The following is a 14696-nucleotide window of genomic DNA, read 5'->3' as shown; positions in this document are numbered from 1 at the left end:
AAAAAACAGCAAACACTGAACATTAAAAAATATAGATAGAACAATGGACAGACAGCTAGATACTGTGATCAATTTACAGACAGAAAAAACAGATAATACATAGGCTGATAGACAGAATGACTGATAAATGGATGACATCAATGAGTAGAAAAATGTAGCAACAAACAGATAAAACAACAAAGAAAATAGACAGACAGACAGACATACATACAGACAGACAGATACATGTTGCAAAATAGGCAGAGAGAGAGACAGATAGAAAGATAAATAAATAGGTAGAACCGAGACAGACAGTTAGATCATTGTAAATATATGTTCCATATAATCTCTAGAATGTGGGTGAATGACAGTAATTGTAACGTGAAGGAAAGGAATGATTGTCAAAGTTGAGGAAAAGTGCAGAAGTCCATGACAAAAAAAGTGAAAAAAGTGGATAATTATATGCAGAGTTCACATGCAGGTTTTGTGTTGAACTTCATGTGAACCATCTCTTTCTACCCTCTTGAAATGTCACCCCCGTAGTGAAGGAGAAAGAGAGAGACTGAGGAGAGAAGATGAGAGAGATAGAGAGAGGATGTGTTTCGGCATAGACGATCAAAACAAGCCCAGCAGGAGCACTGAAGACACACCAGAGACTCAGGAAAGCAAACACTGAACAGGTCAGAAGCCTTCAGAAGTGACCTCACCCTGAATCCAGCTTAATATCTCACCGTCATGGGATGGAGGATTAAGAGGCATTATTTAAACATGAGAGCGGAATATAAATCCATTTCTGGCAGCACTGTGCTATATTACTATAATGTGATGTGATGCTACAAAGGTGGTTTTTAAACCACAAATGGGAATGTTTACAAAAAAGCACCATACTTTTTTTTTTTCAAAAATGCTAACGTTTCTTCGAACTTATTTTTGAGCGCTAAAATTCTTTATAAGGTTGTATTGCATCAGAAAACATACATCTACTTTAAACTTAAAGTTTAAAATCCAACCCTGGCTCATTCTGAAAATGTACATTTCGGGAGAGCACCAAATTTGGCCTAAGAGGTACGTTTTTTTTTTAGCAGTTTTTGTTTTCGCAAATCCAAGAGGGGCCGATGCGTGCTCTTTTTGAAATCTCAAATTTCTCTTGCGACTGACTGACTGACCAATCGACTGACCCACCCTCCACCTTCTCTAATCCGAACCGATAGTGTTAGCACCGATAGACCCACCCATCCACCAACCCACTTCCCTAAACCCAACCGACAGTTTTAAAAAGCAATCCAGAAAAATCCCTCGGCTGATTTTTGACCTAGTTTTTAGATTTTACCACATTTTCACCCTGTTATTTACTTCTTTATTTTAGTTTTTTGATTCTGTTTTTGTCTTACCTGCTTTCTGGAACCGTTCTTCCCTGGACTCAAACATCATTGTCATGGTCAACTCCTCTCTGTGTCTCAAGTTTGCTGACGTACATGGCGAGCAAATTGGTAAGAGCAGGAAAATACGTTGATACGAAGGTAAGCAGTCAGCTGGTAAGCTCCAAAAGGCTCAGCGTCATACCGCCCCTTATTGTTCATTTTAAAGTCGAAATAATATATATATAAATGTATATAGAGCTGTTTTCAGAATGAGCATATGTTGGTAAAATCCATGCATTTGCTGAAGCAACCATTTCAGAACTGTCGACTGTGTCGAAAATTAGTTGAAAATGTGGTTATTCTTGGCTTTAATATCAGATTCAAAGATTCATCTGTTGAAAATCCTGTGTTGTGCCTCGGGCCTGAACACATAACATTCTTTTTATTGACTAAAATCAATCCTCATTTGACTCACACTGACATCGATCATTACTCTCTGAATGAACTGATAAAAATGACCAATTCCCTGTCAAATTGAGGTTTATTGATCAGGGATAGAAATCATCTTAGTTCAGAGAGTACAGATTCTTCTTATCCAAAGAAAACCATAGTAGTAAAAGTGGTAGGGAATGCCACAATACACAATATAAAATGTAATCAATGGGTACGACTTCTATTGTTCAATATGCATATGGAAATTGATTTTTTCACTTTTGGATTTAAATTTAAAAAAATATTTATCATTTTCCTTTAATTACTCTCTGAACTGTCTCAGGTAAGAATGTATGTCCATGTACTGAAACACTTCACCCCACAAGCAAATGTCCCATTAGTGAGTGCTAAAGTTGAAGGTGCTTTCACATGTCAGCACTTGAGCACATATGAGACCTGAAGAACACACTGTATGTCATTATTCATAAGCTTTTGTTATTTAAACATTGAAACTCAAAGTGCGAAGTGAAAACATTTTAGAATGCCTCATCTGAACAGATGGATGACAGTTACGTCAAGCCAATTAAGTCTTGCATCTCAAAGGACCTGCCAACTTTTAATTGTTTGAAAAATAAACTGAACCATGAGAAGTCTGTATTGTTGCACCCCTAACAAGTATATCACACACAAAAAAAAAAAATCTGTGCAGTTTTGCATTATTTTTGCAACAGCATTTTAAGGAATTAAACTGAAATTCTCAGTTCAGTTGAAGGATTCAAAATAGGACAGCATGATATTGGAAAAATCTGACATTGAGCAATTCCATGCAAATGTCAACCTTGTCATGAAAAAAAAAGGTCTTCAAAATAATAAAACGGTTTCTGTGATTTTTGTATGTAGGCTTGTATTTTACAGTACTTTAAAATTCTCAAAATGTCTCTCTCTGTCAATGTTTTAAAACAATTATATTTGATTTACAAAAGTCACACAAGAGCCAATTTCACATCAGTCACATCAATAACAGAGAGATGACACGTCCATAACAAAGCTTTTTCCTTTTAAACGCAAAAATGTCACATAAAATAAAATCAATTTATTTATTTTTTTGCTTTAAAGAGAACCAACTCTTATACTTTGGATTAGCATTGTTTCTTTTGGTTTGTGCAGCTTAATTCACAGAATTTCTACAAAGTGTGTTGTATGCTGTAAACTGGCTAACTTTTTGTCACATCCATAACGCATGTTTCTTTTCCTCATTTTAAATCTAAAAAATGTTAACAGATTTAACATTTTTCTGATCCCATAACTCTGTGTGTAGTTGTTTTAGAAATAAACAGATGTTTCAATAGAATGGTTACAGACTTTCTCTGTGAATATATGTTTTGAGATTTTACTGCAAATGTCACATCCGTAATGCTGGAATTGCTCCATTGTGACATTTTGTTTTTCGGCAATATATTGCAATGTGAATATCATTTCACCAGATTAATCGAAAAGTTCTATTTGGAAAGATTTTGTTCATATAGATAGATCAGGATGATCAAGTCTGTTTTTATCCAGTGCATTTGCATAAATTATAATAAATTACAAAGCATATATAAATACAGCAGAGCAAAGATAAAAGTTAAATTAATAGTGCTATATGGTTTTCTGGAGAGTCTAGCAGAACAGATATTAAACAATCAAACATAAAACAACATAGTCATCATTGTATAAATTAACTCATTCATTCATTTTTTTTCAGCTTAGTCCCTTTATTAATCTGGGATCACCACAGCGGAATGAACCGCCAACTTATCCAGCCTTTTTTTAAGCAGCGGATGCTCTTCCAGCTGCAAACCATCTCTGGGAAACATCCATACACACTCATTCACACAAGGGGGAGAATATGCAAACTCCACACAGAAATGCCAACAGACCTAGCTGGGGCTTGAACCAGCAACCTTGCTGTGAGACAATTGTGCTACCCACTGCGTCACCATGCTGCCCTATGAATTATTTAAAAATAATAATATCTTTATAATTTAATCTTTAATAAAGCACTTAAATCCTGCAACGTGACTATTACACACATTGTGATATAGATGCTTAAACGATATATTGATCAGCCCTAATTCAAAACCTTGGATTACAAATGGCACCTTCTCATATAAATGTGGTTGCAAACTCAACCACAAAATCTGATTGTAAACATACTCAAATGCAGAGAAGTACAAGAGTGCACCCTTCCTGCTTAAAGAAAGACCAAGCAGAGATTACAGAGAGAGAGACTACAGACAGCTGCGCAAATAGAAATAGAAACTGTCTATATGACAAAAAGAGAGAGAGAAAGGCAGAGAGAGAAAAAATATCAAACAATCAACTGTGACTGACAGATGGAGACACAAACACAGACAACAGAGCAGACATAGGAACAGTCTTCAATCAGTCTGCAGTCAAAACAATACTCCAAACAATATGTGAGATACTGTGACAGATTGGAATCGACTCAAGATTTTAACAGTGAGTGGTTGCAGTTTTGTTTTTGTTTTTTTAATAGCTGTTGCCAATATTAACAGAAACCAAACTGGCATACAATATACAATTCAAAAATGTTAGTGCTGCTAGTGTTAAAAAATAAAACAAAACAACTGAAATATTAGAATAAATAAATAATCCTATAAAAACTGTGTTGTGAATAAGTGTACTAAAATTAAAATGAAGCTACAATTAAATCTTAGAAAATATGCTAATAAAAAAAAACAGAAAATTATTAAAAACTTTAAATTATAACAAAAAAATCATAATGTGGAAACTGTAGAAAATCCTGCAAAAATAATAATAAACTGTAAATGTAAAATGCACAATATTCACTCAAAATTGACATTTTCTGCAAAATCTTCAAAATTATTTGAAACAGGACATATATAAATCACAAATATTAAATCCTTTGACTTACTGTCTTATTTATCAGGGGTCGCCACTCTAGAATGAACCAACACATTCTCTAGCCCATGTTATCCGAGCGGACAACTCCTGCAATTCCCAGTGCTGGAATTTACACTCACTGAAGGCTGATTTATACTTGTGTGTCAAGTGCACACGTACGGACTAGCACAGCCTTCGTGCGGTCACATAGCTTTTGCTGTGGCTGATGCGCACCTTTCAAAAAATGACCTGTGAAGAGCATGGGCGGTGTGGAGAGCCGTGAGCCCGATAGAGCAAGTGTTTTCAAGTGTCGAGTCCTTTTGAAGGAGCTCCAGATGGAAACTTGTTTTGTGTTTACCTTATGACTAAAGTTGTTGCATGTCCGCTGGTTTCCGCCTCTGAATGAGTGAGTTTGAGCTACTTGTACATTAAGGTAGTGTTCAGAAAAAAACAAAACACCTGCGAAAAAAAATCAACACGGAGGAACATAACATAACCTACTGCCAGCTAGCATTGCGGAAGTGTTACTGCAGAGCAACACAAACAGCATGCAGAAGTATAAATGCACGACTATGTGCAAGGCATGCGCCGTGGGTCACGCTGATTAATTGACACAAAAGTATAAACCAGCTTTCACTCACTCACTCAATCTCTCTCTCACTCACTAAATAAATGAAGTAAAAGTAAAAACATTCCTAATTATAAGAAAAAATAAAACAGGGGAGTTGAAAACTTTTAGTTAGCAAAATAAAAAGATGTAATTTTTTATTGAATGCATTGTTCTTTGTTTACTGTAGGAGTTATGTTTATGAGCAAGGATAGGGTACGGGAACGGCATATACTGTACGTACAGTATAAATATCATTTTGTCTATTGGAAGTCCCCATAAAGATAGCTGTAAGTGTGTGTGTGTGTGTGTGTGTGTGTGTGAGTATGGGATAAACTTTGTGGTGTGGCTTGAGAATGTCCATTTCAGGCTTTTTCCATTTCAGATGGATTAGTTTATCCTGTAACGGACAGATGGTCACATAAACAACACAGACTCAGCAGAAGGCCACTGTCACTAAGGGACAGTTTTATATCAAAGCCCCGTGAGTGACATTGCATTGCTCTGACAGAAATCTTTGTCTACTCATAAAACTGAACATATTCCTTCTGCATACATTTACACAAACCCTCTAAAAATACATCTGCAGTCACCTCAGAGGGATTGAGAATTACAATGAAGATTTGCAGAACGAGAGACAACAAAGTACATCATCATGACTCTTCACACAAATGAAACATCAAGCACAACACAAAGATGACATATTTGTTGTTTTATTAGATATTGCAGCACAACCAAAAGCAAATGTATATCAACTTGTTGAACACTGCCTAGTGTTCAACAAGTCTACATTCATTTCTCACCAAAATTCATCCCGCCATGGCTACATTCCAGCTTCTCATTTAAAACAACGTTGTTGATTTTTTTAAAAGCGGGTTAGAATCGCACCAAAATCTATTAAAAGAGTTATAACAGAGCAAACTTTTTTGTATTCATAGTAGTGCTGTGCGTTATGGTGACATGCTTACTGACTGACTGACACGTGCGCGATGCGTGAGGCTAGCAAACACAACGTAGCTTTCAGTTAGGATGAACACAGTTTGCATAATTATTGATAAAGATCGATGGTTCTGCATACTACAAAGACTTTATCATGCTGGAGTTTATAGCCGTTTCAGTTTACTTTAAGACACATTAAGACGCAAAGTTGCTTCAGTTTTACTATGCTTGAAAATGAAATCAAAATTTCTAAATGACTAGAACAACTATGTTAACTGAAATACTTCAAGAGCCAGTTAAAATAAGGGAGATACACCTATGTGTATGTGTACACCTATGAGCACACACACACACAACCACCTCCAAGTAAGGTAGAATGGGGCAGCAAGCATTAAAACTAGGGCTTCACGATACTGGGAAATATGTAATATTGCTGTTAATTATAGCGATAATAATATTTCTTATAAAATAACAATTACCTAGAAACATGCTATATTTATTAGCTATTGTCTCCATTGACTGAAAATGTCTCCAGGTGTAGTAGTCAACATGACCAGAGGCACTGTCTTTAGCCACAGAAATTTGAGCTCAAAGACCCACCAGAGCTATAAAGAAATCTCAAGAGGGCATGGGAGGAAGCTGGGGAGGTTTTAACCTTCTGGCACCTCTCAGGAACTAGTTGATCAGGTCGGGCTTGCCAAGTTTTCTCCCACCTACCACAAGCTCTAGGCTGAGTGATAGTGTCAACTACGGCTGGCAATACAATAGGTCACTTAAGTCTTCTGCATCCCATCTAGGAGCCACATGAGGAGTTCTGGGAACCATGTCCAGGTGAGCCAGTGTGGTACAACCTGCAAAACCTGCTCCTCGTCCTCCCTGACTTTGCACACGTTCTGTTGATGTTCATGCTCCTACTGGGGGAAATGCATACTTGTGCAAAACTAGAGGCCAGCAATAAGCCAGTGTGTCCATGCAAAGAGGGGACTCAAATGACAATTAGTGGATCAACGAGAAGCAAACAGGTCAAACTATGCTTCTAATATTGCCATAAGCTGGACCATCTGAGGGTAGAGCCACCACTTTCCCATAATTGTTAGCTCTTCTAAGAGCCAATTGGCTTCATGGTTGTGCTCATCTGGAATGTGAACAACACACAGCAATTTCAACACCATGTAAAAGCAAAGGAGGAGATGATGAGTGAGCTCTGACCTTGTTACTGTGCATCACCAATTGCTCCTGCAACTGCACTATAATGAGCCAGTCATTGAGATAATCAAGCATGCGAATGCCTGCCTCTCCAAAAAGAGACAGAAGGAACACTCTGTGACAAGTGAGTGTCAAGACATAAAGGTACATGTCGTCGGGTGTGCCGATGGATGCAAATATTCATGAGACGATAGCCATAGCCAAGGTTTTTAAACCGCCAGCATTTTTTTTTTTGTTATACCGTTCCAAAGTTATGTGTAATATTCTTTTACGCTTTTTTTAGGACAACAGTATCTACAGCAGAAAAGATATCTAAAGATGCCGTTTAAAATTATGAACAAATCTGTGTTTTTGAAACTAATGAAGAGAGCAGATCAAATATTTATTTGAATTATAGCCTGACATGTTTACAGTTTCCAAATACTTTAAATGTTTCTCAAAATAAAATATATTGTGTTCGAATGGGGAAAAGGTGTTGTTTTTTACCCAGACATTTAAAAGGACATATTTTAGAGCAGTAATCACAATAACCGTGATGTATTTATCCAAGGTTATCATACAGTTAGAGTCTTATACAGGCCAATGCCTAGATGCAAACCAATCCTTGGGGATGAATGCATCTGAGGATGAGCTTCTCCATAAACATTTTGAATGGCATTCTGTAGAGCAGGGGTTCCCAAACTTTTTAGCCTGCGACCCCCATGATAAATGCTTTGCTGCCCCACGACCCCCCATCCCCCTCCCCCTCCCCCTTAAGGATTAGGGGTGAGGAGTGCGTGCATATTACACGCCATAAAGTGCATATCATATGCACGCGAAAACTGCATATCATATGCACGCAAAAACTCATTTTGGCGTATACGCACTTTCATGAGATCAGGCTCATACAATAAATGCTAAACACAAATGTAATGTGTAAGACGATTTTAATAATTCAGCAACTTGAGAAAATAAATCAAGATCACTGTTTAAAACAGACTTATCTAAAACGTTTAATTCTACAAACACACATTAATATCTTGCCTTTATTCTAAAACAGAACTGACCTATAACTTCGGTCAAACAGAAGATTATTTGCATTTTTTCATTTATGAATAGGACAGTAATTCAGAGAACATTGTGTCACCCAGTTACATTTTATTTGTTCAACTGTTTTAAAAGACTAAATCAGAACTACTTTAATTAAACTATGACCGAATTTACCATGACAATATTTACCGAAAAGACAGAATATTTTCTTTAGCCATAAGACTCTGATGTTTTGACCTCAGTTCATGTGTTTAGTTACTTTTGCGCGCACACACACATGCGGGGTCCTTAAGGACAGGTTTGGAAACCACTTTAATGTGATGGGTGCGCGCTGTGCGCTGAGCAAAGCAGATCCAGTCTGGGTTTAGTTTTGGAGATGGCAACACGGAGATCATCTTCCACGTTAAGACGCGATCTATGTTTATTTTTTATGTAAGTTAGTGCGGAGAAAGTCTTCTCGCATAAATAAGTTGATCCAAATGGCATCAGTGTATCCAAAGCGGCTTTGGAAAGCTGCGGGTACTCATCCTTCACCGAAATCCAGAACTCGTCCAGCGTTTTTGAGTCAAAAAGTGTCCTCAAGGTTCGATCAGATGAAAGTTTAATCAGCGTGTCCTCCGTGTCACATGTCAGATGGTTTGCGGTGGCACTGAAAGGGGATCGAATCCAATCGTGTTTTTCTTGCGTACCTTCCTCTGGAAAGTACTTGTTAAAATGATCCAGAAGGGTTTGGAGATGGTCAGTAATAGACTCGCTGACAATATTTACACTCAATGTATTTTCCTTGAGGAATTCGTCTAGTGTGGTGAACATGTCTATGCGCCCAGTTTCCAATCGTTCTTTCCACCTCTTCACTTTGCGCACAAATGCCTGCACTTTATCATTAAGAGACAGGATGCTCGTGTTTTCGCCCTGCAGTGACATGTTAAGTCCGTTCAGTTTTTCAAATATAGATGACAAATATGCCAGCTTTGTAACCCAGCCAGGATCAGTGAGGTGCTCGGCGAGAGGAGATCTTTGGTCAGTGAGGAAAATGCGCACCTCATCTCGCAGCTCATACAGACGGCTCAGCACATTGCCCCGCGATAGCCAGCGAACTTCTGTGTGGAGCAGCAGGCCCTGGTGCTCTGATCCCATTTCATTACAGAGAGTTGAAAACAGTCTCGTGTTAAGTGGTCGTGATTTAATGAGATTGACCATTTTTACTGCAGTGTCAAGAACATGTTTTAACTCAGGGTTCAGTGTTTTACTTGCGAGGGCTTCACTGTGTATAATGCAGTGAGTAAAAATGACATGAGGTGCCACTTGCAGGACTCGTGCTTTTAAACCCTTCTTTTTTCCGAGCATTGCGCCTGCACCATCTGTGCACACTGACAAGCACTCGCTCCAAGAGACCCTCTTCTTTTAGATTGCGGTCCAGTTTGTTAAAAATGTCCTCACCAGTGCACGTTCCCTCCAGCGGCACGCAAAACAGCATTTCCTCGTTAAGCTTCCTCTCAAAAATGTACCTGACAAAAACTAGGAGCTGGGCGGAATTGGAGACGTCGGTGAACTCGTCCAATTGTAACGAATACTTCCCTCCTTTCACTGCGTCAATGATTTGACGTTTGATGTCCAGTGCCATGTCACTGATGCGGCGGGCTATAGTCCCGTCTGAGACCGGCACCTGTTGGAGCTCAGTGGCCTGCTTATCACCATGCATAATCCGACTCATGGCTATTGCCGCTGGCTTGATTAAAGTTTAACCTATCGTGTGAGGCTTTTTAGTCTGTGCAATTAAATATGCCACTTCATAGGAAGCCCTCTGAGCTTTAGCGGGGATTGTAGTTTGTGTAGTTAGGAGTTTTTTTTGCCCTCGTAACTCTCCCTCTTTTCTGCGGAAAAACTTGATAGGTTTAGCAGCTAGATTGGGATGTTTAGTGTTCAGATGTCTTTGCATTTTTACCGGCTTAAGACTCTCGTGAGCAAGGACTTCAGAGCACACTACACACTGGGGATGTTGTACGCCATTTACGACTTGACACACAAATCCATACTTAATATATTCATTTTTGTATTTTCTTGTTTTGGAGTAAGCCGGGTCCAAGTGATGGGTTTGGCGGGCTCCACCCTTAGCAGAAGTGGAGGGCATTTCTTGCGGCTCACCCTCACTGACCTCCGGTGCCCTCTCGGATGTTCCCTCCGCAACTGCAGTTTTCGCACCATCAACCGGCCTCACCTGTGAATTTTCTCCCTCTCTCTGTTTTTCTGTTGTGGATATTAACCACCGTTTCATTTTTAAAGCAGGTATTATGTATTTGTAGCTTCCAACATTTAGCTTTAGCAAAAAAAAAAAGCGGGACGTTGTCTTGCTGCGCGTGATGTATGTAACATTAGCTTGATTGTGATTGACGCTGATGTAATCTCGTAATGTCTGGGACAAAATTACACATTTAATTAAAATTTAAATTATGTTTTTTTTATTTTTATCAGTGTTTTCTGCAAACACTTTTTAACAAGTATTGAATTAAATTAAAAAATGTTCCCACTTTTCGCGACCCCCACTTTGGGAACCACTGCTGTAGAGAGTGATACAAAGTAAGGCCTGTAAAACTCACTTTTCAACTTGGCTGGTGTGACTTGCCTCGATTGCACCCTTCACTAGTAAGACAGCAATCTCCTCACACAAGACAGGGATGGCTATAAAAGCCAGTTGTAAAATACAATGGTGCACCCAAAACAGACTGTCTGAATGTGCCACTGCAACAGGCTGATACTTAAACGGAGGAAAGGTAGTCTTCTCAGCCTTGGGGAGGCTCACCTCAGGAATGCCTCAGGGTCCTGTAATGGAGGCCTGAGGTGGGAGCGTCGTCTTCCTGGGGCATGCCCAACAAGGACACTGATTCAATGCTGTTGGCTGCGGTGGTGGAGCAGGTGTTAAAGCCACAGGTGGACACCCTTGGCGAAGAGCAGCCAGAGTGATCGCAACCGGTGGCTTAGATTTTTATACAACTGATAGAGGATCTAGCTTAAGACACTAGACTGCTCCTTCACTGTCTAGTAGAGATGTGATGATTCACTGTGTGCGAGTTGAAAATTGATTTGAAATATGTGACGATTCAAATCAGTTGGGATGTTTAACAAATTGTAATGCATGTTTTGAACAGCAGGGACCATTGTGTTAACTGCAAGCTTGCTTAACATGCACAACAATAAGGAACAAGTTGTAGCAGATAGTTTAAACTTTAAATCAACCTCAAGTGTGTATGTTGATATTGAGGAAGCTCCATCATCATTCGTATAAAGCAGTATATGGCATACAGCTTCATGTTCTTTGTTTACTTTCATTGATTTATAAGATTTGACTTGCTTTTAAAAATACCACCATATTTTACCAGTTCAAATTAACAAACGTGAGAGTAAACAGTGATAAAGAGCACAAAGCTGACAATATTGGATTCAAATGTTAAATATTTACCTTATTTTTTCTCAGTTTGTTGTGCTCTCTTTCCCTCTCTGTCTTTCTCAGTCATTATAATGACCATTTTACAAGTTTGTATAAAAACAAACAATAATTTAATAATACTAAATTTTATAAATATAAATAATTTGTGCTCTTTGTATCTGATGCAAAGCTACATCTCATATTTCAAGAGTTAACACTTAGCTCATGATTTATACATAGCTTGTTTGGCATGCTGTCCCAGGAGAGAGCCCTGAGGTCAAGGGATCCTCGAGCCCAGGGCTCTCCCCTTTCATAGGGCGGGAGAAGATTGAGCTCAGGTCGATCTCAAACTCTCCCGCTGCTGAGACCAAGGCGAACTTCCTGAGAGTAAGACATTAGGAAAAAGGTTTAGGCTTATTTTATCTATAATATAGAGCACATTTGGATGGTGGGAGGAAACCGGGGAACCCAGGGGAAACCCACGTGGACAAGGGGAAAACATGCAAACTCCGCATAGAAATACCAGATGGCCCAGCGAGGACCCAATGCCATTGGTATTCTTGCTGTGAGGCAACAGTGCTAGTCACTGGGCCACCGTGCTGCCCATTGAGGATAAAGGTGGAATATATATATATATATATATATATATATATATATATATATATATATATATATATATATATATATATAGATAGATAGATAGATAGATAGATAGATAGATAGATAGATAGATAGATAGACTCAGGATATCATAATTAGCTAATGTGGACCAGCTGGGTCAATCAGGAGCACATGCTCCTCTCAAAATTAGTTTAGAATTAAACTTCAGATATTTTGGGGAGTGGGGGGGGGGTATCAAATCATAAGTTGAGTGCCAAGAACTCTGAAGATTTGCTTTAAAGCAAAAATCTACAAATCTGCAAGCAGCACTGTAAAAACAATTAATAGTAAAAATAATAATAATAAAAATATATAATTAAATATAAAAATATATTATTATACATATAAGGGCTGTGCAATTAATCAAAAATCCGATTTCGATTATGGCTTCTAACGATTATGAAAAACCATTAATCGAGATAAATGATTATTACATTATTTACCGCCCCCTTACCAGTTGTCCTCACTTGTTGCTCTTAAAAGCGCGAAAGATCGCATGCTTATGTGCGTGTGTGTGCGGCGCACAGACATAGTCAGAACAGAAGCGTGCGGTCAGCACTTGGTCTCATTCGCACATTGCGATAAGCAGAGAGCACACACATCTAAAGTCATTACCGTGAGAGCTTTTATGTTCAAATAGGTGTCAAAACGCAGTGTTTAGTGATTATTTATATTAACCCTCATTTGTGTAATAAACAAACGAGTTGAGAATCAAAAGACGCGTAAAAGCGAAACCATTAAAGTGACAGAGCACAATAGCTGCCGCCTGTTTTATCATGATTAATAAAACAACGAGAAAAATGCTTAAAGCTTCTTTCATATTTTTATTTTATTGTATTTATTTCTCTTTCCTTTGCAGGGAGGAAAAATAATATATGAAGTTGAAGTCAGAATTATTAGCCCTCCTGAATATTAGCAACTCTTTTCCTCCCCAATTTCTGTTTAATGGAAAGAAGTTTTTTTTTTCAATACATTTCTGAACATAATAGTTTTAATCACTCATTTCTAATAACCGATTAAATTTATCTTTGCTATGATGTCAGTACAATATATTTTATTAGATATTTTTTAAATACAAAAATTCAAATTCAAAGTGTGATTCAAAGGCTTAATTAGGGTAATTAGGCAAGACATTGCATAACAGTAGTTTCTTCTGCAGACAATCAAATATATACTTTGCCTAAAGGTGCTAATAATATTGACCTTAAAAGAGGTTTAAAAATATTTAAATCTGCTTTTACCCTAGCCAAAACAAAACAAATAAGCCTTTCTCCAAAAGAAAATATTAAAGCAAATACTGTTAAAATTCGTTGCTCTATTAAACATAATTTGGGAAATAATTATTTTTTAAAAATTCTCAGGAGCGCTAATAATTTTGACTTCAACTAATAATCGTTTGGAATAATCGTGATTACAATTATGACCAAAATAATCATGATTATATTTTTTACTAAAATCGAGCAGCCCTAATATATATATATATATATATATATATATATATATATATATATATATATATATATATATATATATATATATATATATATATATATATGGGAAAGTGGCTCTGCATGCAGATTCCACATAGATTTTCATTTGCCATTATTTCATGTAAGTCAAAGTGATTGGTCTAGCAGAATCACACATTCATTAGTCATTACGACAAGACGTGTAGTAGTGACCGACTGAAAGGGAACCAAGCATGTTTCAGAATAAGGTAAGTAAATTGAGAACAGCTTAAAGTTCTTCTTCTTAAAACAAACTATTACAGAGGAAACATACATAACATGTCTCTAAGTCCATTCATCTCAAGCATGACGCAATGCGATCTCCATGCAGTAACCATATGCAGCTGCAACCTTCCCAGAAATAGATATACATAGATTCCTCATTAGTTGCCTTACAATGGTAAACTATACAATGTCATCTGCAGTCTTAAAACAGTGACAGCCAGATTTAGCTAGAGTAAGCTCAATTGGTAATAAGCAATTGGTAATAACTCAATTATTAGAACTTGACACTAGCAAAGGTTGCAGGTTTGATTCACAGAAAAAGCAAGAACTGAATGCACACCCTTAATGCTTATGATAAAAGTGCCAAATGTATGTTAATGTTCAATCATAGTTAATCAACATGTCCATAAAGCCTGTAG

The 14696-nt window shown here is 37.6% G+C and overlaps 2 protein-coding genes across 6 annotated transcripts in view; one reads left to right on the top strand and one right to left on the bottom strand.

The window, feature by feature from the left end:
• atrnl1a (attractin like 1a) overlaps positions 1-14696 on the bottom strand; it is a 465931-nt gene that overhangs the window by 441372 nt on the left and 9863 nt on the right. The window lies entirely within an intron of this gene.
• The window catches only part of LOC147841039 (uncharacterized), a 33557-nt gene continuing 32255 nt past the window's right edge, over positions 13395-14696 (top strand). Inside the window, exon 1 of the mRNA XM_087279179.1 lies at positions 13395-13687. The gene's annotated coding sequence lies outside the window, so the exon portion shown is untranslated. The remainder of the gene's footprint in view (positions 13688-14696) is intronic.

The sequence above is a fragment of the Danio rerio genome, chromosome 13 (genome assembly GCF_052040795.2).
Source record: "Danio rerio strain M-AB ecotype USA chromosome 13, GRCz13ab, whole genome shotgun sequence".
NCBI classification, from domain to species: domain Eukaryota; kingdom Metazoa; phylum Chordata; class Actinopteri; order Cypriniformes; family Danionidae; genus Danio; species Danio rerio.
Note: the sequence above shows the minus strand (reverse complement) of the source record. Positions and strands in the feature narration are given on the sequence as shown.